This window comes from Mixophyes fleayi, chromosome 1 (assembly GCF_038048845.1).
Source record: "Mixophyes fleayi isolate aMixFle1 chromosome 1, aMixFle1.hap1, whole genome shotgun sequence".
Taxonomy (NCBI): domain Eukaryota; kingdom Metazoa; phylum Chordata; class Amphibia; order Anura; family Limnodynastidae; genus Mixophyes; species Mixophyes fleayi.
The window spans coordinates 282,014,229-282,041,424 of record NC_134402.1 but is presented as its reverse complement, the minus strand read 5'-3'; the positions used below and the strand labels follow the sequence as shown (position 1 = coordinate 282,041,424).

At 30.8% G+C, this 27,196-nt stretch overlaps 16 non-coding genes across 16 annotated transcripts; all 16 read right to left on the bottom strand.

Annotated features, from left to right (window-relative positions):
* Positions 1–628: 628 nt before the first annotated feature.
* Positions 629–700, bottom strand: TRNAP-AGG (transfer RNA proline (anticodon AGG)). Its single transcript has one exon. It is a non-coding gene; the product is annotated as a tRNA-Pro (tRNA).
* A 917-nt stretch (positions 701–1,617) lies between these two features.
* Positions 1,618–1,689, bottom strand: TRNAP-AGG (transfer RNA proline (anticodon AGG)). Its single transcript has one exon. It is a non-coding gene; the product is annotated as a tRNA-Pro (tRNA).
* A 917-nt stretch (positions 1,690–2,606) lies between these two features.
* On the bottom strand, positions 2,607–2,678 carry TRNAP-AGG (transfer RNA proline (anticodon AGG)). The gene has a single exon. It is a non-coding gene; the product is annotated as a tRNA-Pro (tRNA).
* A 2,895-nt stretch (positions 2,679–5,573) lies between these two features.
* Positions 5,574–5,645, bottom strand: TRNAP-AGG (transfer RNA proline (anticodon AGG)). Its single transcript has one exon. It is a non-coding gene; the product is annotated as a tRNA-Pro (tRNA).
* A 1,811-nt stretch (positions 5,646–7,456) lies between these two features.
* Positions 7,457–7,528, bottom strand: TRNAP-AGG (transfer RNA proline (anticodon AGG)). The gene has a single exon. It is a non-coding gene; the product is annotated as a tRNA-Pro (tRNA).
* Positions 7,529–8,445: 917 nt separating this feature from the next.
* On the bottom strand, positions 8,446–8,517 carry TRNAP-AGG (transfer RNA proline (anticodon AGG)). Its single transcript has one exon. It is a non-coding gene; the product is annotated as a tRNA-Pro (tRNA).
* Positions 8,518–9,435: 918 nt separating this feature from the next.
* Positions 9,436–9,507, bottom strand: TRNAP-AGG (transfer RNA proline (anticodon AGG)). The gene has a single exon. It is a non-coding gene; the product is annotated as a tRNA-Pro (tRNA).
* Positions 9,508–12,402: 2,895 nt separating this feature from the next.
* Positions 12,403–12,474, bottom strand: TRNAP-AGG (transfer RNA proline (anticodon AGG)). The gene has a single exon. It is a non-coding gene; the product is annotated as a tRNA-Pro (tRNA).
* Positions 12,475–13,391: 917 nt separating this feature from the next.
* On the bottom strand, positions 13,392–13,463 carry TRNAP-AGG (transfer RNA proline (anticodon AGG)). The gene has a single exon. It is a non-coding gene; the product is annotated as a tRNA-Pro (tRNA).
* A 917-nt stretch (positions 13,464–14,380) lies between these two features.
* TRNAP-AGG (transfer RNA proline (anticodon AGG)) lies at positions 14,381–14,452 on the bottom strand. Its single transcript has one exon. It is a non-coding gene; the product is annotated as a tRNA-Pro (tRNA).
* A 1,906-nt stretch (positions 14,453–16,358) lies between these two features.
* On the bottom strand, positions 16,359–16,430 carry TRNAP-AGG (transfer RNA proline (anticodon AGG)). The gene has a single exon. It is a non-coding gene; the product is annotated as a tRNA-Pro (tRNA).
* A 2,895-nt stretch (positions 16,431–19,325) lies between these two features.
* On the bottom strand, positions 19,326–19,397 carry TRNAP-AGG (transfer RNA proline (anticodon AGG)). The gene has a single exon. It is a non-coding gene; the product is annotated as a tRNA-Pro (tRNA).
* A 917-nt stretch (positions 19,398–20,314) lies between these two features.
* Positions 20,315–20,386, bottom strand: TRNAP-AGG (transfer RNA proline (anticodon AGG)). The gene has a single exon. It is a non-coding gene; the product is annotated as a tRNA-Pro (tRNA).
* Positions 20,387–23,281: 2,895 nt separating this feature from the next.
* Positions 23,282–23,353, bottom strand: TRNAP-AGG (transfer RNA proline (anticodon AGG)). Its single transcript has one exon. It is a non-coding gene; the product is annotated as a tRNA-Pro (tRNA).
* A 1,906-nt stretch (positions 23,354–25,259) lies between these two features.
* Positions 25,260–25,331, bottom strand: TRNAP-AGG (transfer RNA proline (anticodon AGG)). Its single transcript has one exon. It is a non-coding gene; the product is annotated as a tRNA-Pro (tRNA).
* Positions 25,332–26,248: 917 nt separating this feature from the next.
* Positions 26,249–26,320, bottom strand: TRNAP-AGG (transfer RNA proline (anticodon AGG)). The gene has a single exon. It is a non-coding gene; the product is annotated as a tRNA-Pro (tRNA).
* Positions 26,321–27,196: the final 876 nt, after the last annotated feature.

Below are 27,196 nucleotides of genomic sequence, written 5' to 3'. Positions count from 1 at the left end.
TTGTGTCAAAATGAGACTGGTCTTTAAATACACTCCAGGTCATCTACGTTGGAGAGATTTGTTTATCTGATATGGTTCCATATGGTTGATTTTCTTACGAAGTATGCACTTATGAAAGTGTAAGTTTTTATTAATATAACATATTGTTGATGTTGAGATTTTTCTAAGCATTCACATCTGAAAATTTGAAAGCCAAGAATCACAGTACCTACAAAGTACCTAATCTTTATTAGTATCATATCTGTAAATAATAAAGACACTCAAAAGAAAGACTTTATTTATTCACAACTTAAGTTAATATAGATTTATTTTGGAACACTTCTGTCTTCTATAGAAAAGAAATGTACAAGTCATTGAAAATTAACCATAGGAGTCACATTTTACTAAATTTACTCACTTGAAAATCATAAAGCCAAGATTCATAAGTACCTTCAAAGAATAGTCTCATTCAGTTTGGGCACATGAGACTTTTTGAAACATTAACTAAGAATCATCCCATTAATACATAGGGATTTTGTTTTGGACAATGTTATGAGAGCTGTTTTGGGAAATTGACAAAATCTATCTTCAAATGGCTAGCTTTACTGAATCAACTAAAAACAATAAGATGAAAATGACTATAAGTCATAGGCTTGTCCGGGATTTGAACCCAGGACCTCTTGCACCCTAAGCAAGACTCATACCTCTAGACCAACAAGCCATTCGGAAGCATAAATTTAAGTGTGTTTTTCGAATTTTTAAAAGCAAAAAGAAGTAATTATTTTAAAAATTTAATTCTGACAAAAAGAAAATTGTAATGTATAGAACATATTACCTTTAACTAGACATTTTACAATGTAAACCCATTTCAATATTGCAATTTTATTATATATGATGCCTACAGTGTTTGGGTTTTTCTGGGGAATAATCAGAGAATTTATCACACTCTATGTGAGAAATACGTCTTTAGACCAATAAGCAACACAAGAGAACATGATTTAGCTGTGTTTTGTGTCACAATGAGACTGTTCTTTAAATACACTCCAGGTCATCTACGTTGGAGAGATTTGTTTATCTGATATGGTTCCATATGGTTGATTTTCTTACGAAGTATGCACTTATGAAAGTGTAAGTTTTTATTAATATAACATATTGTTGATGTTGAGATTTTTCTAAGCATTCACATCTGAAAATTTGAAAGCCAAGAATCACAGTACCTACAAAGTACCTACTCTTTATTAGTTTCATATCTGTAAATAATAAAGACACTCAAAAGAAAGACTTTATTTATTCACAACTTAAGTTAATATAGATTTATTTTGGAACACTTCTGTCTTCTATAGAAAAGAAATGTACGAGTCATTGAAAATTTAACCATAGGAGTCACATTTTACTAAATTTACTCACTTGAAAATCATAAAGCCAAGATTCATAAGTACCTGCAAAGAATAGTCTCATTCAGTTTGGGCACATAAAACTTTTTGAAACATTAACTAAGAATCATCCCATTAATACATAGGGATTTTGTTTTGGACAATGTTATGAGAGCTATTTTGGGAAATTGACAAAATCTATCTTCAAATGGCTAGCTTTACTGAATCAACTAAAAACAATAAGATGAAAATTACAAGTAGTCGTGGGCTCGTCCGGGATTTGAACCCGGGACCTCTTGCACCCTAAGCGAGAATCATACCCCTAGACCAACGAGCCATTCAGAAGCATAGATTTAAGTGAGTTTTTCGAATTTTTAAAAGCAAAAAGAAGTAATTATTTTAAAAATTTAATTCTGACAAAAAGAAAATTGCAAATTATAGAAAATATTACCTTTAACTAGACATTTTACAATGTTAACCCATTTCAATATTGCAATTTTATTATATATGATGCCTACAGTATTTGGATTTTTCTGGGGAATAATCAGAGAATCTATCACACTCTATGGGAGAAGTACGTTTTTAGACCAATAAGCAACACAAGAGAACATGATTTAGCTGTGTTTTGTGTCAAAATGAGACTGTTCTTTAAATACACTCCAGGTCATCTACGTTGGAGAGATTTGTTTATCTGATATGGTTCCATATGGTTGATTTTCTTACGAAGTATGCACTTATGAAAGTGTAAGTTTTTATTAATATAACATATTGTTGATGTTGAGATTTTTCTAAGCATTCACATCTGAAAATTTGAAAGCCAAGAATCAAAGTACCTACAAAGTACCTAATCTTTATTAGTATCATATCTGTAAATAATAAAGACACTCAAAAGAAAGACTTTATTTATTCATATCTTAAGTTAATATAGATTTATTTTGGAACACTTCTGTCTTCTATAGAAAAGAAATGTACGAGTCATTGAAAATGTAACCATAGGAGTCACATTTTACTAAATTTACTCACTTGAAAATCATAAAGCCAAGATTCATAAGTATCTGCAAAGAATAGTCTCATTCAGTTTGGGCACATGAGACTTTTTGAAACATTAACTAAGAATCATCCCATTAATACATAGGGATTTTGTTTTGGACAATGTTATGAGAGCTATTTTGGGAAATTCACAAAATCTATCTTGAAATGGCTAGCTTTACTGAATCAACTAAAAACAATAAGATGAAAATGACTATAAGTCATGGGCTCGTCCGGGATTTCAACCCGGGACCTCTCGCACCCTAAGCGAGAATCATACCCCTAGACCAACGAGCCATTCGGAAACATAAATTTAAGTGAGTTTTTCGAATTTTTAAAAGCAACAAGAAGTAATTATTTTAAAAATGTAATTCTGACATAAAGAAAATTGCAAAGTATAGAAAATATTACCTTTAACTAGACATTTTACAATGTAAACCCATTTCAATATTGCAATTTTATTATATATGATGCCTACAGTGTTTGGATTTTTCTGGGGAATAATCAGAGAATCTATCACACTCTATGTGAGAAGTACGTTTTTAGACCAATAAGCAACACAAGAGAACATGATTTAGCTGTGTTTTGTGTCAAAATGAGACTGGTCTTTAAATACACTCCAGGTCATCTACGTTGGAGAGATTTGTTTATCTGATATGGTTCCATATGGTTGATTTTCTTACGAAGTATGCACTTATGAAAGTGAAAGTTTTTATTAATATAACATATTGTTGATGTTGAGATTTTTCTAAGCATTCACATCTGAAAATTTGAAAGCCAAGAATCACAGTACCTACAAAGTACCTAATCTTTATTAGTATCATATCTGTAAATAATAAAGACACTCAAAAGAAAGACTTTATTTATTCACAACTTAAGTTAATATAGATTTATTTTGGAACACTTCTGTCTTCTATAGAAAAGAAATGTACAAGTCATTGAAAATTTAACCATAGGAGTCACATTTTACTAAATTTACTCACTTGAAAATCATAAAGCCAAGATTCATAAGTACCTTCAAAGAATAGTCTCATTCAGTTTGGGCACATGAGACTTTTTGAAACATTAACTAAGAATCATCCCATTAATACATAGGGATTTTGTTTTGGACAATGTTATGAGAGCTGTTTTGGGAAATTGACAAAATCTATCTTCAAATGGCTAGCTTTACTGAATCAACTAAAAACAATAAGATGAAAATGACTATAAGTCATGGGCTGGTCCGGGATTTGAACCCAGGACCTCTCGCACCCTAAGCGAGAATCATACCTCTAGACCAACAAGCCATTCAGAAGCATAAATTTAAGTGTGTTTTTCGAATTTTTAAAAGCAAAAAGAAGTAATTATTTTAAAAATTTAATTCTGACAAAAAGAAAATTGTAATGTATAGAACATATTACCTTTAACTAGACATTTTACAATGTAAACCCATTTCAATATTGCAATTTTATTATATATGATGCCTACAGTGTTTTGGTTTTTCTGGGGAATAATCAGAGAATTTATCACACTCTATGTGAGAAGTACGTCTTTAGACCAATAAGCAACACAAGAGAACATGATTTAGCTGTGTTTTGTGTCACAATGAGACTGTTCTTTAAATACACTCCAGGTCATCTACGTTGGAGAGATTTGTTTATCTGATATGGTTCCATATGGTTGATTTTCTTACGAAGTATGCACTTATGAAAGTGTAAGTTTTTATTAATATAACATATTGTTGATGTTGAGATTTTTCTAAGCATTCACATCTGAAAATTTGAAAGCCAAGAATCACAGTACCTACAAAGTACCTACTCTTTATTAGTTTCATATCTGTAAATAATAAAGACACTCAAAAGAAAGACTTTATTTATTCACAACTTAAGTTAATATAGATTTATTTTGGAACACTTCTGTCTTCTATAGAAAAGAAATGTACGAGTCATTGAAAATTTAACCATAGGAGTCACATTTTACTAAATTTACTCACTTGAAAATCATAAAGCCAAGATTCATAAGTACCTGCAAAGAATAGTCTCATTCAGTTTGGGCACATAAAACTTTTTGAAACATTAACTAAGAATCATCCCATTAATACATAGGGATTTTGTTTTGGACAATGTTATGAGAGCTATTTTGGGAAATTGACAAAATCTATCTTCAAATGGCTAGCTTTACTGAATCAACTAAAAACAATAAGATGAAAATTACAAGTAGTTATGGGCTCATCCGGGATTTGAACCCAGGACCTCTTGCACCCTAAGCGAGAATCATACCCCTAGACCAACTAGCCATTCAGAAGCATAAATTTAAGTGAGTTTTTCGAATTTTTAAAAGCAAAAAGAAGTAATTATTTTAAAAATTTAATTCTGACAAAAAGAAAATTGCAAAGTATAGAAAATATTACCTTTAACTAGACATTTTACAATGTTAACCCATTTCAATATTGCAATTTTATTATATATGATGCCTACAGTATTTGGGTTTTTCTGGGGAATAATCAGAGAATCTATCACACTCTATGGGAGAAGTACGTTTTTAGACCAATAAGCAACACAAGAGAACATGATTTAGCTGTGTTTTGTGTCAAAATGAGACTGTTCTTTAAATACACTCCAGGTCATCTACGTTGGAGAGATTTGTTTATCTGATATGGTTCCATATGGTTGATTTTCTTACGAAGTATGCACTTATGAAAGTGTAAGTTTTTATTAATATAACATATTGTTGATGTTGAGATTTTTCTAAGCATTCACATCTGAAAATTTGAAAGCCAAGAATCACAGTACCTACAAAGTACCTACTCTTTATTAGTATCATATCTGTAAATAATAAAGACACTCAAAAGAAAGACTTTATTTATTCACAACTTAAGTTAATATAGATTTATTTAGGAACACTACTGTCTTCTATAGAAAAGAAATGTACAAGTCATTGAAAATGTAACCATAGGAGTCACATTTTACTAAATTTACTCACTTGAAAATCATAAAGCCAAGATTCATAAGTATCTGCAAAGAATAGTCTCATTCAGTTTGGGCACATGAGACTTTTTGAAACATTAACTAAGAATCATCCCATTAATACATAGGGATTTTGTTTTGGACAATGTTATGAGAGCTATTTTTGGAAATTGACAAAATCGAACTTGAAATGGCTAGCTTTACTGAATCAACTAAAAACAATAAGATGAAAATGACAAGGAGTCATGGGCTCGTCCAGGATTTGAACCCGGGACCTCTCGCACCCTAAGCGAGAATCATACCCCTAGACCAACGAGCCATTTAGAAGCAAAAATTTAAGTGCATTTTTCGAATTTTTAAAAGCAAAAAGAAGTAATTATTTTAAAAATGTAATTCTGCCAAAAAGAAACTTGTAAAGTAAAGAAAATATTACCTTTAACTAGACATTTTACAATGTAAACCCATTTCAATATTGCAATTTTATTATATATGATGCCTACAGTGTTTGGGTTTTTCTGGGGAATAATCAGAGAATCTATCACACTCTATGTGAGAAGAATGTTTTTAGACCAATAAGCAACACAAGAGAACATGATTTAGCTGTGTTTTGTGTCAAAATGAGACTGTTCTTTAAATACACTCCAGGTCAACAACGTTGGAGAGATTTGTTTATCTGATATGGTTCCATATGGTTGATTTTCTTACGAAGTATGCACTTATGAAAGTGTAAGTTTTTATTAATATAACATATTGTGTATGTTGAGATTTTTCTAAGCATTCACATCTGAAAATTTGAAAGCCAAGAAACACAGTACCTACAAAGTACCTACTCTTTAATAGTATCATATCTGTAAATAATAAAGACACTCAAACGAAAGACTTTATTTATTCATATCTTAAGTTAATATAGATTTATTTAGGAACACTACTGTCTTCTATAGAAAAGAAATGTACAAGTCATCGAAAATGTAACCATAGGAGTCACATTTTACTAAATTTACTCACTTGAAAATCATAAAGCCAAGATTCATAAGTACCTGCAAAGAATAGTCTCATTCAGTTTGGGCACATGAGACTTTTTGAAACATTAACAAAGAATCATCCCATTAATACATAGGGATTTTGTTTTGGACAATGTTATGAGAGCTATTTTTGGAAATTGACAAAATCTAACTTGAAATGTTAGAGACTCATACCTCTAGACCAACAAGCCATTCAGAAGCATAAATTTAAGTGTGTTTTTCGAATTTTTAAAAGCAAAAAGAAGTAATTATTTTAAAAATTTAATTCTGACAAAAAGAAAATTGTAATGTATAGAACATATTACCTTTAACTAGACATTTTACAATGTAAACCCATTTCAATATTGCAATTTTATTATATATGATGCCTACAGTGTTTGGGTTTTTCTGGGGAATAATCAGAGAATTTATCACACTCTATGTGAGAAATACGTCTTTAGACCAATAAGCAACACAAGAGAACATGATTTAGCTGTGTTTTGTGTCACAATGAGACTGTTCTTTAAATACACTCCAGGTCATCTACGTTGGAGAGATTTGTTTATCTGATATGGTTCCATATGGTTGATTTTCTTACGAAGTATGCACTTATGAAAGTGTAAGTTTTTATTAATATAACATATTGTTGATGTTGAGATTTTTCTAAGCATTCACATCTGAAAATTTGAAAGCCAAGAATCACAGTACCTACAAAGTACCTACTCTTTATTAGTTTCATATCTGTAAATAATAAAGACACTCAAAAGAAAGACTTTATTTATTCACAACTTAAGTTAATATAGATTTATTTTGGAACACTTCTGTCTTCTATAGAAAAGAAATGTACGAGTCATTGAAAATGTAACCATAGGAGTCACATTTTACTAAATTTACTCACTTGAAAATCATAAAGCCAAGATTCATAAGTACCTGCAAAGAATAGTCTCATTCAGTTTGGGCACATAAAACTTTTTGAAACATTAACTAAGAATCATCCCATTAATACATAGGGATTTTGTTTTGGACAATGTTATGAGAGCTATTTTGGGAAATTGACAAAATCTATCTTCAAATGGCTAGCTTTACTGAATCAACTAAAAACAATAAGATGAAAATTACAAGTAGTCGTGGGCTCGTCCGGGATTTGAACCCGGGACCTCTTGCACCCTAAGCGAGAATCATACCCCTAGACCAACGAGCCATTCAGAAGCATAAATTTAAGTGAGTTTTTCGAATTTTTAAAAGCAAAAAGAAGTAATTATTTTAAAAATTTAATTCTGACAAAAAGAAAATTGCAAATTATAGAAAATATTACCTTTAACTAGACATTTTACAATGTTAACCCATTTCAATATTGCAATTTTATTATATATGATGCCTACAGTATTTGGATTTTTCTGGGGAATAATCAGAGAACCTATCACACTCTATGGGAGAAGTACGTTTTTAGACCAATAAGCAACACAAGAGAACATGATTTAGCTGTGTTTTGTGTCAAAATGAGACTGTTCTTTAAATACACTCCAGGTCATCTACGTTGGAGAGATTTGTTTATCTGATATGGTTCCATATGGTTGATTTTCTTACGAAGTATGCACTTATGAAAGTGTAAGTTTTTATTAATATAACATATTGTTGATGTTGAGATTTTTCTAAGCATTCACATCTGAAAATTTGAAAGCCAAGAATCAAAGTACCTACAAAGTACCTAATCTTTATTAGTATCATATCTGTAAATAATAAAGACACTCAAAAGAAAGACTTTATTTATTCATATCTTAAGTTAATATAGATTTATTTTGGAACACTTCTGTCTTCTATAGAAAAGAAATGTACGAGTCATTGAAAATGTAACCATAGGAGTCACATTTTACTAAATTTACTCACTTGAAAATCATAAAGCCAAGATTCATAAGTATCTGCAAAGAATAGTCTCATTCAGTTTGGGCACATGAGACTTTTTGAAACATTAACTAAGAATCATCCCATTAATACATAGGGATTTTGTTTTGGACAATGTTATGAGAGCTATTTTGGGAAATTCACAAAATCTATCTTGAAATGGCTAGCTTTACTGAATCAACTAAAAACAATAAGATGAAAATGACTATAAGTCATGGGCTCGTCCGGGATTTCAACCCGGGACCTCTCGCACCCTAAGCGAGAATCATACCCCTAGACCAACGAGCCATTCGGAAACATAAATTTAAGTGAGTTTTTCGAATTTTTAAAAGCAACAAGAAGTAATTATTTTAAAAATGTAATTCTGACATAAAGAAAATTGCAAAGTATAGAAAATATTACCTTTAACTAGACATTTTACAATGTAAACCCATTTCAATATTGCAATTTTATTATATATGATGCCTACAGTGTTTGGATTTTTCTGGGGAATAATCAGAGAATCTATCACACTCTATGTGAGAAGTACGTTTTTAGACCAATAAGCAACACAAGAGAACATGATTTAGCTGTGTTTTGTGTCAAAATGAGACTGGTCTTTAAATACACTCCAGGTCATCTACGTTGGAGAGATTTGTTTATCTGATATGGTTCAATAGGGTTGATTTTCTTACGAAGTATGCACTTATGAAAGTGAAAGTTTTTATTAATATAACATATTGTTGATGTTGAGATTTTTCTAAGCATTCACATCTGAAAATTTGAAAGCCAAGAATCACAGTACCTACAAAGTACCTACTCTTTATTAGTATCATATCTGTAAATAATAAAGACACTCAAATGAAAGACTTTATTTATTCATATCTTAAGTTAATATAGATTTATTTTTGGAACACTTCTGTCTTCTATAGAAAAGAAATGTACAAGTCATTGAAAATGTAACTATAGGAGTCACATTTTACTAAATTTACTCACTTGAAAATCATAAAGCCAAGATTCATAAGTACCTTGAAAGAATAGTCTCATTCAGTTTGGGCACATGAGACTTTTTGAAACATTAACTAAGAATCATCCCATTAATACAAAGGGATTTTGTTTTGGACAATGTTATGAGAGCTATTTTGGGAAATTCACAAAATCTATCTTCAAATGGCTAGCTTTACTGAATCAACTAAAAACAATAAGATGAAAATGACTATAAGTCATGGGCTTGTCCGGGATTTGAACCCGGGACCTCTCGCACCCTAAGCGAGAATCATACCCCTAGACCAACGAGCCATTCGGAAACATAAATTTAAGTGAGTTTTTCGAATTTTTAAAAGCAAAAAGAAGTAATTATTTTAAAAATGTAATTCTGACAAAAAGAAAATTGCAAAGTATAGAAAATATTACCTTTAACTAGACCTTTTACAATGTAAACCCATTTCAATATTGCAATTTTATTATATATGATGCCTACAGTGTTTGGATTTTTCTGGGGAATAATCAGAGAATCTATCACACTCTATGTGAGAAGTACGTTTTTAGACCAATAAGCAACACAAGAGAACATGATTTAGCTGTGTTTTGTGTCAAAATGAGACTGGTCTTTAAATACACTCCAGGTCATCTACGTTGGAGAGATTTGTTTATCTGATATGGTTCCATATGGTTGATTTTCTTACGAAGTATGCACTTATGAAAGTGAAAGTTTTTATTAATATAACATATTGTTGATGTTGAGATTTTTCTAAGCATTCACATCTGAAAATTTGAAAGCCAAGAATCACAGTACCTACAAAGTACCTAATCTTTATTAGTATCATATCTGTAAATAATAAAGACACTCAAAAGAAAGACTTTATTTATTCACAACTTAAGTTAATATAGATTTATTTTGGAACACTTCTGTCTTCTATAGAAAAGAAATGTACAAGTCATTGAAAATTTAACCATAGGAGTCACATTTTACTAAATTTACTCACTTGAAAATCATAAAGCCAAGATTCATAAGTACCTGCAAAGAATAGTCTCATTCAGTTATGGCACATGAGACTTTTTGAAACATTAACTAAGAATCATCCCATTAATACATAGGGATTTTGTTTTGGACAATGTTATGAGAGCTGTTTTGGGAAATTGACAAAATCTATCTTCAAATGGCTAGCTTTACTGAATCAACTAAAAACAATAAGATGAAAATGACTATATGTCATGGGCTGGTCCGGGATTTGAACCCAGGACCTCTCGCACCCTAAGCGAGAATCATACCTCTAGACCAACAAGCCATTCAGAAGCATAAATTTAAGTGTGTTTTTCGAATTTTTAAAAGCAAAAAGAAGTAATTATTTTAAAAATTTAATTCTGACAAAAAGAAAATTGTAATGTATAGAACATATTACCTTTAACTAGACATTTTACAATGTAAACCCATTTCAATATTGCAATTTTATTATATATGATGCCTACAGTGTTTTGGTTTTTCTGGGGAATAATCAGAGAATTTATCACACTCTATGTGAGAAATACGTCTTTAGACCAATAAGCAACACAAGAGAACATGATTTAGCTGTGTTTTGTGTCACAATGAGACTGTTCTTTAAATACACTCCAGGTCATCTACGTTGGAGAGATTTGTTTATCTGATATGGTTCCATATGGTTGATTTTCTTACGAAGTATGCACTTATGAAAGTGTAAGTTTTTATTAATATAACATATTGTTGATGTTGAGATTTTTCTAAGCATTCACATCTGAAAATTTGAAAGCCAAGAATCACAGTACCTACAAAGTACCTACTCTTTATTAGTTTCATATCTGTAAATAATAAAGACACTCAAAAGAAAGACTTTATTTATTCACAACTTAAGTTAATATAGATTTATTTTGGAACACTTCTGTCTTCTATAGAAAAGAAATGTACGAGTCATTGAAAATTTAACCATAGGAGTCACATTTTACTAAATTTACTCACTTGAAAATCATAAAGCCAAGATTCATAAGTACCTGCAAAGAATAGTCTCATTCAGTTTGGGCACATAAAACTTTTTGAAACATTAACTAAGAATCATCCCATTAATACATAGGGATTTTGTTTTGGACAATGTTATGAGAGCTATTTTTGGAAATTGACAAAATCTATCTTCAAATGGCTAGCTTTACTGAATCAACTAAAAACAATAAGATGAAAATTACAAGTAGTTATGGGCTCATCCGGGATTTGAACCCAGGACCTCTTGCACCCTAAGCGAGAATCATACCCCTAGACCAACTAGCCATTCAGAAGCATAAATTTAAGTGAGTTTTTCGAATTTTTAAAAGCAAAAAGAAGTAATTATTTTAAAAATTTAATTCTGACAAAAAGAAAATTGCAAAGTATAGAAAATATTACCTTTAACTAGACATTTTACAATGTTAACCCATTTCAATATTGCAATTTTATTATATATGATGCCTACAGTATTTGGGTTTTTCTGGGGAATAATCAGAGAATCTATCACACTCTATGGGAGAAGTACGTTTTTAGACCAATAAGCAACACAAGAGAACATGATTTAGCTGTGTTTTGTGTCAAAATGAGACTGTTCTTTAAATACACTCCAGGTCATCTACGTTGGAGAGATTTGTTTATCTGATATGGTTCCATATGGTTGATTTTCTTACGAAGTATGCACTTATGAAAGTGTAAGTTTTTATTAATATAACATATTGTTGATGTTGAGATTTTTCTAAGCATTCACATCTGAAAATTTGAAAGCCAAGAATCACAGTACCTACAAAGTACCTACTCTTTATTAGTATTATATCTGTAAATAATAAAGACACTCAAAAGAAAGACTTTATTTATTCACAACTTAAGTTAATATAGATTTATTTAGGAACACTACTGTCTTCTATAGAAAAGAAATGTACAAGTCATTGAAAATGTAACCATAGGAGTCACATTTTACTAAATTTACTCACTTGAAAATCATAAAGCCAAGATTCATAAGTATCTGCAAAGAATAGTCTCATTCAGTTTGGGCACATGAGACTTTTTGAAACATTAACTAAGAATCATCCCATTAATACATAGGGATTTTGTTTTGGACAATGTTATGAGAGCTATTTTGGGAAATTCACAAAATCTAACTTGAAATGGCTAGCTTTACTGAATCAACTAAAAACAATAAGATGAAAATGACTATAAGTCATGGGCTCGTCCGGGATTTGAACCCGGGACCTCTTGCACCCTAAGCGAGAATCATACCCCTAGACCAACGAGCCATTCGGAAACATAAATTTAAGTGAGTTTTTCGAATTTTTAAAAGCAAAAAGAAGTAATTATTTTAAAAAAGTAATTCTGACAAAAAGAAACTTGTAAAGTATAGAAAATATTACCTTTAACTAGACATTTTACAATGTAAACCCATTTCAATATTGCAATTTTATTATATATGATGCCTACAGTGTTTGGGTTTTTCTGGGGAATAATCAGAGAATCTATCACACTCTATGTGAGAAGAATGTTTTTAGACCAATAAGCAACACAAGAGAACATGATTTAGCTGTGTTTTGTGTCAAAATGAGACTGTTCTTTAAATACACTCCAGGTCAACAACGTTGGAGAGATTTGTTTATCTGATATGGTTCCATATGGTTGATTTTCTTACGAAGTATGCACTTATGAAAGTGTAAGTTTTTATTAATATAACATATTGTGTATGTTGAGATTTTTCTAAGCATTCACATCTGAAAATTTGAAAGCCAAGAAACACAGTACCTACAAAGTACCTACTCTTTAATAGTATCATATCTGTAAATAATAAAGACACTCAAACGAAAGACTTTATTTATTCATATCTTAAGTTAATATAGATTTATTTAGGAACACTACTGTCTTCTATAGAAAAGAAATGTACAAGTCATCGAAAATGTAACCATAGGAGTCACATTTTACTAAATTTACTCACTTGAAAATCATAAAGCCAAGATTCATAAGTACCTGCAAAGAATAGTCTCATTCAGTTTGGGCACATGAGACTTTTTGAAACATTAACAAAGAATCATCCCATTAATACATAGGGATTTTGTTTTGGACAATGTTATGAGAGCTATTTTCGGAAATTGACAAAATCTAACTTGAAATGGCTAGCTTTACTGAATCAACTAAAAACAATAAGATGAAAATGACAAGGAGTCATGGGCTCGTCCAGGATTTGAACCCGGGACCTCTCGCACCCTAAGCGAGAATCATACCCCTAGACCAACAAGCCATTTAGAAGCAACAATTTAAGTGCATTTTTCGAATTTTTAAAAGCAAAAAGAAGTAATTATTTTAAAAATGTAATTCTGCCAAAAAGAAACTTGTAAAGTATAGAAAATATTACCTTTAACTAGACATTTTACAATGTAAACCCATTTCAATATTGCAATTTTATTATATATGATGCCTACAGTGTTTGGGTTTTTCTGGGGAATAATCAGAGAATCTATCACACTCTATGTGAGAAGAATGTTTTTAGACCAATAAGCAACACAAGAGAACATGATTTAGCTGTGTTTTGTGTCAAAATGAGACTGTTCTTTAAATACACTCCAGGTCAACAACGTTGGAGAGATTTGTTTATCTGATATGGTTCCATATGGTTGATTTTCTTACGAAGTATGCACTTATGAAAGTGTAAGTTTTTATTAATATAACATATTGTGTATGTTGAGATTTTTCTAAGCATTCACATCTGAAAATTTGAAAGCCAAGAATCACAGTACCTACAAAGTACCTACTCTTTAATAGTATCATATCTGTAAATAATAAAGACACTCAAACGAAAGACTTTATTTATTCATATCTTAAGTTAATATAGATTTATTTAGGAACACTACTGTCTTCTATAGAAAAGAAATGTACAAGTCATCGAAAATGTAACCATAGGAGTCACATTTTACTAAATTTACTCACTTGAAAATCATAAAGCCAAGATTCATAAGTACCTGCAAAGAATAGTCTCATTCAGTTTGGGCACATGAGACTTTTTGAAACATTAACAAAGAATCATCCCATTAATACATAGGGATTTTGTTTTGGACAATGTTATGAGAGCTATTTTTGGAAATTGACAAAATCTAACTTGAAATGGCTAGCTTTACTGAATCAACTAAAAACAATAAGATGAAAATGACAAGGAGTCAAGGGCTCGTCCAGGATTTGAACCCGGGACCTCTCGCACCCTAAGCGAGAATCAAACCCCTAGACCAACGAGCCATTTAGAAGCAAAAATTTAAGTGCATTTTTCGAATTTTTAAAAGCAAAAAGAAGTAATTATTTTAAAAATGTAATTCTGCCAAAAAGAAACTTGTAAAGTAAAGAAAATATTACCTTTAACTAGATATTTTACAATGTAAACCCATTTCAATATTGCAATTTTATTATATATGATGCCTACAGTGTTTGGGTTTTTCTGGGGAATAATCAGAGAATCTATCACACTCTATGGGAGAAGAACGTTTTTAGACCAATAAGCAACACAAGAGAACATGATTTAGCTGTGTTTTGTGTCAAAATGAGACTGTTCTTTAAATACACTCCAGGTCAACAACGTTGGAGAGATTTGTTTATCTGATATGGTTCCATATGGTTGATTTTCTTACGAAGTATGCACTTATGAAAGTGTAAGTTTTTATTAATATAACATATTGTTGATGTTGAGATTTTTCTAAGCATTCACATCTGAAAGTTTGAAAGCCAAGAAACACAGTACCTACAAAGTACCTACTCTTTAATAGTATCATATCTGTAAATAATAAAGACACTCAAACGAAAGACTTTATTTATTCATATCTTAAGTTAATATAGATTTATTTAGGAACACTACTGTCTTCTATAGAAAAGAAATGTACAAGTCATCGAAAATGTAACCATAGGAGTCACATTTTACTAAATTTACTCACTTGAAAATCATAAAGCCAAGATTCATAAGTACCTGCAAAGAATAGTCTCATTCAGTTTGGGCACATGAGACTTTTTGAAACATTAACAAAGAATCATCCCATTAATACATAGGGATTTTGTTTTGGACAATGTTATGAGAGCTATTTTGGGAAATTGACAAAATCTAACTTGAAATGGCTAGCTTTACTGAATCAACTAAAAACAATAAGATGAAAATGACAAGGAGTCATGGGCTCGTCCAGGATTTGAACCCGGAACCTCTCGCACCCTAAGCGAGAATCATACCCCTAGACCAACAAGCCATTTAGAAGCAAAAATTTAAGTGCATTTTTCGAATTTTTAAAAGCAAAAAGAAGTAATTATTTTAAAAATGTAATTCTGCCAAAAAGAAACTTGTAAAGTATAGAAAATATTACCTTTAACTAGACATTTTACAATGTAAACCCATTTCAATATTGCAATTTTATTATATATGATGCCTACAGTGTTTGGGTTTTTCTGGGGAATAATCAGAGAATCTATCACACTCTATGTGAGAAGAATGTTTTTAGACCAATAAGCAACACAAGAGAACATGATTTAGCTGTGTTTTGTGTCAAAATGAGACTGTTCTTTAAATACACTCCAGGTCAACAACGTTGGAGAGATTTGTTTATCTGATATGGTTCCATATGGTTGATTTTTTTACGAAGTATGCACTTATGAAAGTGTAAGTTTTTATTAATATAACATATTGTGTATGTTGAGATTTTTCTAAGCATTCACATCTGAAAATTTGAAAGCCAAGAAACACAGTACCTACAAAGTACCTACTCTTTAATAGTATCATATCTGTAAATAATAAAGACACTCAAACGAAAGACTTTATTTATTCATATCTTAAGTTAATATAGATTTATTTAGGAACACTACTGTCTTCTATAGAAAAGAAATGTACAAGTCATTGAAAATGTAACTATAGGAGTCACATTTTACTAAATTTACTCACTTGAAAATCATAAAGCCAAGATTCATAAGTACCTTCAAAGAATAGTCTCATTCAGTTTGGGCACATGAGACTTTTTGAAACATTAACAAAGAATCATCCCATTAATACATAGGGATTTTGTTTTGGACAATGTTATGAGAGCTATTTTCGGAAATTGACAAAATCTAATTTGAAATGGCTAGCTTTACTGAATCAACTAAAAACAATAAGATGAAAATGACAAGGAGTCATGGGCTCGTCCGGGATTTGAACCCAGGACCTCTCGCACCCTAAGCGAGAATCATACCCCTAGACCAACGAGCCATTTAGAAGCAAAAATTTAAGTGCATTTTTCGAATTTTTAAAAGCAAAAAGAAGTAATTATTTTAAAAATGTAATTCTGCCAAAAAGAAACTTGTAAAGTATAGAAAATATTACCTTTAACTAGATATTTTACAATGTAAACCCATTTCAATATTGCAATTTTATTATATATGATGCCTACAGTGTTTGGGTTTTTCTGGGGAATAATCAGAGAATCTATCACACTCTATGTGAGAAGAACGTTTTTAGACCAATAAGCAACACAAGAGAACATGATTTAGCTGTGTTTTGTGTCAAAATGAGACTGTTCTTTAAATACACTCCAGGTCAACAACGTTGGAGAGATTTGTTTATCTGATATGGTTCCATATGGTTGATTTTCTTACGAAGTATGCACTTATGAAAGTGTAAGTTTTTATTAATATAACATATTGTTGATGTTGAGATTTTTCTAAGCATTCACATCTGAAAGTTTGAAAGCAAAGAATCACAGTACCTACAAAGTATCTACTCTTAATTAGTATCATATCTGTAAATATTAAAGACACTCAAAAGAAAGACTTTATTTATTCATATCTTAAGTTAATATAGATTTATTTAGGAACACTACTGTCTTCTATAGAAAAGAAATGTACAAGTCATCGAAAATGTAACCATAGGAGTCACATTTTACTAAATTTACTCACTTGAAAATCATAAAGCCAAGATTCATAAGTACCTGCAAAGAATAGTCTCATTCAGTTTGGGCACATGAGACTTTTTGAAACATTAACAAAGAATCATCCCATTAATACATAGGGATTTTGTTTTGGACAATGTTATGAGAGCTGTTTTCGGAAATTGACAAAATCTAATTTGAAATGGCTAGCTTTACTGAATCAACTAAAAACAATAAGATGAAAATGACAAGGAGTCATGGGCTCGTCCGGGATTTGAATCTGGGACCTCTCGCACCCTAAGCGAGAATCATACCCCTAGACCAACGAGCCATTTAGAACCAAAAATTTAAGTCCTTTTTTCGAATTTTTAAAAGCAAAAAAAAGTAATTATTTTAAAAATGTAATTCTGCCAAAAAGAAACTTGTAAAGTATAGAAAATATTACCTTTAACTAGATATTTTACAATGTAAACCCATTTCAATATTGCAATTTTATTATATATGATGCCTACAGTGTTTGGGTTTTTCTGGGGAATAATCAGAGAATCTATCACACTCTATGTGAGAAGAACGTTTTTAGACCAATAAGCAACACAAGAGAACATGATTTAGCTGTGTTTTGTGTCAAAATGAGACTGTTCTTTAAATACACTCCAGGTCAACAACGTTGGAGAGATTTGTTTATCTGATATGGTTCCATATGGTTGATTTTCTTACGAAGTATGCACTTATGAAAGTGTAAGTTTTTATTAATATAACATATTGTTGATGTTGAGATTTTTCTAAGCATTCACATCTGAAAGTTTGAAAGCAAAGAATCACAGTACCTACAAAGTATCTACTCTTAATTAGTATCATATCTGTAAATATTAAAGACACTCAAAAGAAAGACTTTATTTATTCATATCTTAAGTTAATATAGATTTATTTAGGAACACTACTGTCTTCTATAGAAAAGAAATGTACAAGTCATCGAAAATGTAACCATAGGAGTCACATTTTACTAAATTTACTCACTTGAAAATCATAAAGCCAAGATTCATAAGTACCTGCAAAGAATAGTCTCATTCAGTTTGGGCACATGAGACTTTTTGAAACATTAACAAAGAATCATCCCATTAATACATAGGGATTTTGTTTTGGACAATGTTATGAGAGCTATTTTCGGAAATTGACAAAATCTAATTTGAAATGGCTAGCTTTACTGAATCAACTAAAAACAATAAGATGAAGATGACAATGAGTCATGGGCTCATCTGTGATTTGAACCTGGGACCTCTCGCACCCTAAGCGAGAATCATACCCCTAGACCAACGAGCCATTTAGAAGCAAAAATTTAAGTGCATTTTTCGAATTTTTAAAAGCAAAAAGAAGTAATTATTTTAAAAATGTAATTCTGCCAAAAAGAAACTTGTAAAGTATAGAAAATATTACCTTTAACTAGATATTTTACAATGTAAACCCATTTCAATATTGCAATTTTATTATATATGATGCCTACAGTGTTTGGGTTTTTCTGGGGAATAATCAGAGAATCTATCACACTCTATGTGAGAAGAACGTTTTTAGACCAATAAGCAACACAAGAGAACATGATTTAGCTGTGTTTTGTGTCAAAATGAAACTGTTCTTTAAATACACTCCAGGTCATCTACGTTTGAGAGATTTGTTTATCTGATATGGTTCCATATGGTTGATTTTCTTACGAAGTATGCACTTATGAAAGTGTAAGTTTTTATTAATATAACATATTGTGTATGTTGAGATTTTTCTAAGCATTCACATCTGAAAGTTTGAAAGCAAAGAATCACAGTACCTACAAAGTATCTACTCTTAATTAGTATCATATCTGTAAATATTAAAGACACTCAAAAGAAAGACTTTATTTATTCATATCTTAAGTTAATATAGATTTATTTAGGAACACTACTGTCTTCTATAGAAAAGAAATGTACAAGTCATCGAAAATGTAACCATAGGAGTCACATTTTACTAAATTTACTCACTTGAAAATCATAAAGCCAAGATTCATAAGTACCTGCAAAGAATAGTCTCATTCAGTTTGGGCACATGAGACTTTTTGAAACATTAACAAAGAATCATCCCATTAATACATAGGGATTTTGTTTTGGACAATGTTATGAGAGCTATTTTCGGAAATTGACAAAATCTAATTTGAAATGGCTAGCTTTACTGAATCAACTAAAAACAATAAGATGAAAATGACAAGGAGTCATGGGCTCGTCCGGGATTTGAACCCGGGACCTCTTGCACCCTAAGCGAGAATCATACCCCTAGACCAACGAGCCATTTAGAAGCAAAAATTTAAGTGCATTTTTCGAATTTTTAAAAGCAAAAAGAAGTAATTATTTTAAAAATGTAATTCTGCCAAAAAGAAACTTGTAAAGTATAGAAAATATTACCTTTAACTAGATATTTTACAATGTAAACCCATTTCAATATTGCAATTTTATTATATATGATGCCTACAGTGTTTGGGTTTTTCTGGGGAATAATCAGAGAATCTATCACACTCTATGTGAGAAGAAAGTTTTTAGACCAATAAGCAACACAAGAGAACATGATTTAGCTGTGTTTTGTGTCAAAATGAGACTGTTCTTTAAATACACTCCAGGTCAACAACGTTGGAGAGATTTGTTTATCTGATATGGTTCCATATGGTTGATTTTCTTACGAAGTATGCACTTATGAAAGTGTAAGTTTTTATTAATATAACATATTGTTGATGTTGAGATTTTTCTAAGCATTCACATCTGAAAGTTTGAAAGCAAAGAATCACAGTACCTACAAAGTATCTACTCTTAATTAGTATCATATCTGTAAATATTAAAGACACTCAAAAGAAAGACTTTATTTATTCATATCTTAAGTTAATATAGATTTATTTAGGAACACTACTGTCTTCTATAGAAAAGAAATGTACAAGTCATCGAAAATGTAACCATAGGAGTCACATTTTACTAAATTTACTCACTTGAAAATCATAAAGCCAAGATTCATAAGTACCTGCAAAGAATAGTCTCATTCAGTTTGGGCACATGAGACTTTTTGAAACATTAACAAAGAATCATCCCATTAATACATAGGGATTTTGTTTTGGACAATGTTATGAGAGCTATTTTCGGAAATTGACAAAATCTAATTTGAAATGGCTAGCTTTACTGAATCAACTAAAAACAATAAGATGAAAATGACAAGGAGTCATGGGCTCGTCCGGGATTTGAACCCGGGACCTCTTGCACCCTAAGCGAGAATCATACCCCTAGACCAACGAGCCATTTAGAAGCAACAATTTAAGTGCATTTTTCAAATTTTTAAAAGCAAAAAGAAGTAATTATTTTAAAAATGTAATTCTGCCAAAAAGAAACTTGTAAAGTATAGAAAATATTACCTTTAACTAGATATTTTACAATGTAAACCCATTTCAATATTGCAATTTTATTATATATGATGCCTACAGTGTTTGGGTTTTTCTGGGGAATAATCAGAGAATCTATCACACTCTATGTGAGAAGAACGTTTTTAGACCAATAAGCAACACAAGAGAACATGATTTAGCTGTGTTTTGTGTCAAAATGAGACTGTTCTTTAAATACACTCCAGGTCAACAACGTTGGAGAGATTTGTTTATCTGATATGGTTCCATATGGTTGATTTTCTTACGAAGTATGCACTTATGAAAGTGTAAGTTTTTATTAATATAACATATTGTTGATGTTGAGATTTTTCTAAGCATTCACATCTGAAAGTTTGAAAGCAAAGAATCACAGTACCTACAAAGTATCTACTCTTAATTAGTATCATATCTGTAAATATTAAAGACACTCAAAAGAAAGACTTTATTTATTCATATCTTAAGTTAATATAGATTTATTTAGGAACACTACTGTCTTCTATAGAAAAGAAATGTACAAGTCATCGAAAATGTAACCATAGGAGTCACATTTTACTAAATTTACTCACTTGAAAATCATAAAGCCAAGGTTCATAAGTACCTGCAAAGAATAGTCTCATTCAGTTTGGGCACATGAGACTTTTTGAAACATTAACAAAGAATCATCCCATTAATACATAGGGATTTTGTTTTGGACAATGTTATGAGAGCTATTTTCGGAAATTGACAAAATCTAATTTGAAATGGCTAGCTTTACTGAATCAACTAAAAACAATAAGATGAAAATGACAATGAGTCATGGGCTCGTCTGGGATTTGAACCCGGGACCTCTCGCACCCTAAGCAAGAATCATACCCCTAGACCAACGAGCCATTTAGAAGCAAAAATTTAAGTGCATTTTTCGAATTTTTAAAAGCAAAAAGAAGTAATTATTTTAAAAATGTAATTCTGCCAAAAAGAAACTTGTAAAGTATAGAAAATATTACCTTTAACTAGATATTTTACAATGTAAACCCATTTCAATATTGCAATTTTATTATATATGATGCCTACAGTGTTTGGGTTTTTCTGGGGAATAATCAGAGAATCTATCACACTCTATGTGAGAAGAAAGTTTTTAGACCAATAAGCAACACAAGAGAACATGATTTAGCTGTGTTTTGTGTCAAAATGAGACTGTTCTTTAAATACACTCCAGGTCATCTACGTTGGATAGATTTGTTTATCTGATATGGTTCCATATGGTTGATTTTCTTACGAAGTATGCACTTATGAAAGTGTAAGTTTTTATTAATATAACATATTGTGTATGTTGAGATTTTTCTAAGCATTCACATCTGAAAATTTGAAAACCAAGAATCACAGTACCTACAAAGTACCTACTATTTATTAGTATCATATCTGTAAATAATAAAGACACTCAAACGAAAGACTTTATTTATTCATATCTTAAGTTAATATAGATTTATTTAGGAACACTACTGTCTTCTATAGAAAAGAAATGTACAAGTCATTGAAAATGTAACTATAGGAGTCACATTTTACTAAATTTACTCACTTGAAAATCATAAAGCCAAGATTCATAAGTACCTTCAAAGAATAGTCTGGTTCAGTTTGGGCACATGAGACTTTTTGAAACATTAACAAAGAATCATCCCATTAATACATAGGGATTTTGTTTTGGACAATGTTATGAGAGCTATTTTCGGAAATTGACAAATTCTAATTTGAAATGGCTAGCTTTACTGAATCAACTAAAAACAATAAGATGAAAATGACAAGCAGTCATGGGCTCGTCCGGGATTTGAACCCGGTACCTCTTGCACCCTAAGCGAGAATCATACCCCTAGACCAACGAGCCATTTAGAAGCAAAAATTTAAGTGCATTTTTCGAATTTTTAAAAGCAAAAAGAAGTAATTATTTTAAAAATGTAATTCTGCCAAAAAGAAACTTGTAAAGTATAGAAAATATTACCTTTAACTAGATATTTTACAATGTAAACCCATTTCAATATTGCAATTTTATTATATATGATGCCTACAGTGTTTGGGTTTTTCTGGGGAATAATCAGAGAATCTATCACACTCTATGTGAGAAGAACGTTTTTAGACCAATAAGCAACACAAGAGAACATGATTTAGCTGTGTTTTGTGTCAAAATGAGACTGTTCTTTAAATACACTCCAGGTCAACAACGTTGGAGAGATTTGTTTATCTGATATGGTTCCATATGGTTGATTTTCTTACGAAGTATGCACTTATGAAAGTGTAAGTTTTTATTAATATAACATATTGTTGATGTTGAGATTTTTCTAAGCATTTACATCTGAAAGTTTGAAAGCAAAGAATCACAGTACCTACAAAGTATCTACTCTTAATTAGTATCATATCTGTAAATATTAAAGACACTCAAAAGAAAGACTTTATTTATTCATATCTTAAGTTAATATAGATTTATTTAGGAACACTACTGTCTTCTATAGAAAAGAAATGTACAAGTCATCGAAAATGTAACCATAGGAGTCACATTTTACTAAATTTACTCACTTGAAAATCATAAAGCCAAGATTCATAAGTACCTGCAAAGAATAGTCTCATTCAGTTTGGGCACATGAGACTTTTTGAAACATTAACAAAGAATCATCCCATTAATACATAGGGATTTTGTTTTGGACAATGTTATGAGAGCTATTTTCGGAAATTGACAAAATCTAATTTGAAATGGCTAGCTTTACTGAATCAACTAAAAACAATAAGATGAAAATGACAAGGAGTCATGGGCTCGTCCGGGATTTGAACCCGGGACCTCTTGCACCCTAAGCGAGAATCATACCCCTAGACCAACGAGCCATTTAGAAGCAAAAATTTAAGTGCATTTTTCAAATTTTTAAAAGCAAAAAGAAGTAATTATTTTAAAAATGTAATTCTGCCAAAAAGAAACTTGTAAAGTATAGAAAATATTACCTTTAACTAGATATTTTACAATGTAAACCCATTTCAATATTGCAATTTTATTATATATGATGCCTACAGTGTTTGGGTTTTTCTGGGGAATAATCAGAGAATCTATCACACTCTATGTGAGAAGAACGTTTTTAGACCAATAAGCAACACAAGAGAACATGATTTAGCTGTGTTTTGTGTCAAAATGAGACTGTTCTTTAAATACACTCCAGGTCAACAACGTTGGAGAGATTTGTTTATCTGATATGGTTCCATATGGTTGATTTTCTTACGAAGTATGCACTTATGAAAGTGTAAGTTTTTATTAATATAACATATTGTGGATGTTGAGATTTTTCTAAGCATTCACATCTGAAAGTTTGAAAGCAAAGAATCACAGTACCTACAAAGTATCTACTCTTAATTAGTATCATATCTGTAAATATTAAAGACACTCAAAAGAAAGACTTTATTTATTCATATCTTAAGTTAATATAGATTTATTTAGGAACACTACTGTCTTCTATAGAAAAGAAATGTACAAGTCATCGAAAATGTAACCATAGGAGTCACATTTTACTAAATTTACTCACTTGAAAATCATAAAGCCAAGATTCATAAGTACCTGCAAAGAATAGTCTCATTCAGTTTGGGCACATGAGACTTTTTGAAACATTAACAAAGAATCATCCCATTAATACATAGGGATTTTGTTTTGGACAATGTTATGAGAGCTATTTTCGGAAATTGACAAAATCTAATTTGAAATGGCTAGCTTTACTGAATCAACTAAAAACAATAAGATGAAAATGACAATGAGTCATGGGCTCGTCTGGGATTTGAACCCGGGACCTCTCGCACCCTAAGCAAGAATCATACCCCTAGACCAACGAGCCATTTAGAAGCAAAAATTTAAGTGCATTTTTCGAATTTTTAAAAGCAAAAAGAAGTAATTATTTTAAAAATGTAATTCTGCCAAAAAGAAACTTGTAAAGTATAGAAAATATTACCTTTAACTAGATATTTTACAATGTAAACCCATTTCAATATTGCAATTTTATTATATATGATGCCTACAGTGTTTGGGTTTTTCTGGGGAATAATCAGAGAATCTATCACACTCTATGTGAGAAGAAAGTTTTTAGACCAATAAGCAACACAAGAGAACATGATTTAGCTGTGTTTTGTGTCAAAATGAGACTGTTCTTTAAATACACTCCAGGTCATCTACGTTGGAGAGATTTGTTTATCTGATATGGTTCCATATGGTTGATTTTCTTACGAAGTATGCACTTATGAAAGTGTAAGTTTTTATTAATATAACATATTGTGTATGTTGAGATTTTTCTAAGCATTCACATCTGAAAATTTGAAAACCAAGAATCACAGTACCTACAAAGTACCTACTCTTTATTAGTATCATATCTGTAAATAATAAAGACACTCAAACGAAAGACTTTATTTATTCATATCTTAAGTTAATATAGATTTATTTAGGAACACTACTGTCTTCTATAGAAAAGAAATGTACAAGTCATTGAAAATGTAACTATAGGAGTCACATTTTACTAAATTTACTCACTTGAAAATCATAAAGCCAAGATTCATAAGTACCTTCAAAGAATAGTCTGGTTCAGTTTGGGCACATGAGACTTTTTGAAACATTAACAAAGAATCATCCCATTAATACATAGGGATTTTGTTTTGGACAATGTTATGAGAGCTATTTTCGGAAATTGACAAAATCTAATTTGAAATGGCTAGCTTTACTGAATCAACTAAAAACAATAAGATGAAAATGACAAGGAGTCATGGGCTCGTCCGGGATTTGAACCCGGTACCTCTCGCACCCTAAGCGAGAATCATACCCCTAGACCAACGAGCCATTTAGAAGCAAAAATTTAAGTGCATTTTTCGAATTTTTAAAAGCAAAAAGAAGTAATTATTTTAAAAATGTAATTCTGCCAAAAAGAAACTTGTAAAGTATAGAAAATATTACCTTTAACTAGATATTTTACAATGTAAACCCATTTCAATATTGCAATTTTATTATATATGATGCCTACAGTGTTTGGGTTTTTCTGGGGAATAATCAGAGAATCTATCACACTCTATGTGAGAAGAACGTTTTTAGACCAATAAGCAACACAAGAGAACATGATTTAGCTGTGTTTTGTGTCAAAATGAGACTGTTCTTTAAATACACTCCAGGTCAACAACGTTGGAGAGATTTGTTTATCTGATATGGTTCCATATGGTTGATTTTCTTACGAAGTATGCACTTATGAAAGTGTAAGTTTTTATTAATATAACATATTGTTGATGTTGAGATTTTTCTAAGCATTTACATCTGAAAGTTTGAAAGCAAAGAATCACAGTACCTACAAAGTATCTACTCTTAATTAGTATCATATCTGTAAATATTAAAGACACTCAAAAGAAAGACTTTATTTATTCATATCTTAAGTTAATATAGATTTATTTAGGAACACTACTGTCTTCTATAGAAAAGAAATGTACAAGTCATCGAAAATGTAACCATAGGAGTCACATTTTACTAAATTTACTCACTTGAAAATCATAAAGCCAAGATTCATAAGTACATGCAAAGAATAGTCTCATTCAGTTTGGGCACATGAGACTTTTTGAAACATTAACAAAGAATCATCCCATTAATACATAGGGATTTTGTTTTGGACAATGTTATGAGAGCTATTTTCGGAAATTGACAAAATCTAATTTGAAATGGCTAGCTTTACTGAATCAACTAAAAACAATAACATGAAAATGACAAGGAGTCATGGGCTCGTCCGGGATTTGAACCCGGGACCTCTCGCACCCTAAGCGAGAATCATACCCCTAGACCAACGAGCCATTTAGAAGCAAAAATTTAAGTGCATTTTTCGAATTTTTAAAAGCAAAAAGAAGTAATAATTTTAAAAATGTTATTCTGCCAAAAAGAAACTTGTAAAGTATAGAAAATATTACCTTTAACTAGATATTTTACAATGTAAACCCATTTCAATATTGCAATTTTATTATATATGATGCCTACAGTGTTTGGGTTTTTCTGGGGAATAATCAGAGAATCTATCACACTCTATGTGAGAAGAACGTTTTTAGACCAATAAGCAACACAAGAGAACATGATTTAGCTGTGTTTTGTGTCAAAATGAGACTGTTCTTTAAATACACTCCAGGTCATCTACGTTGGAGAGATTTGTTTATCTGATATGGTTCCATATGGTTGATTTTCTTACGAAGTATGCACTTATGAAAGTGTAAGTTTTTATTAATATAACATATTCTGTATGTTGAGATTTTTCTAAGCATTCACATCTGAAAATTTGAAAGCCAAGAATCACAGTACCTACAAAGTACCTACTCTTTATTAGTATCATATCTGTAAATAATAAAGACACTCAAACGAAAGACTTTATTTATTCATATCTTAAGTTAATATAGATTTATTTAGGAACACTACTGTCTTCTATAGAAAAGAAATGTACAAGTCATCGAAAATGTAACCATAGGAGTCACATTTTACTAAATTTACTCACTTGAAAATCATAAAGCCAAGATTCATAAGTTCCTGCAAAGAATAGTCTCATTCAGTTTGGGCACATGAGACTTTTTGAAACATTAACAAAGTATCATCCCATTAATACATAGGGATTTTGTTTTGGACAATGTTATGAGAGCTATTTTGGGAAATTGACAAAATCTAATTTGAAATGGCTAGCTTTACTG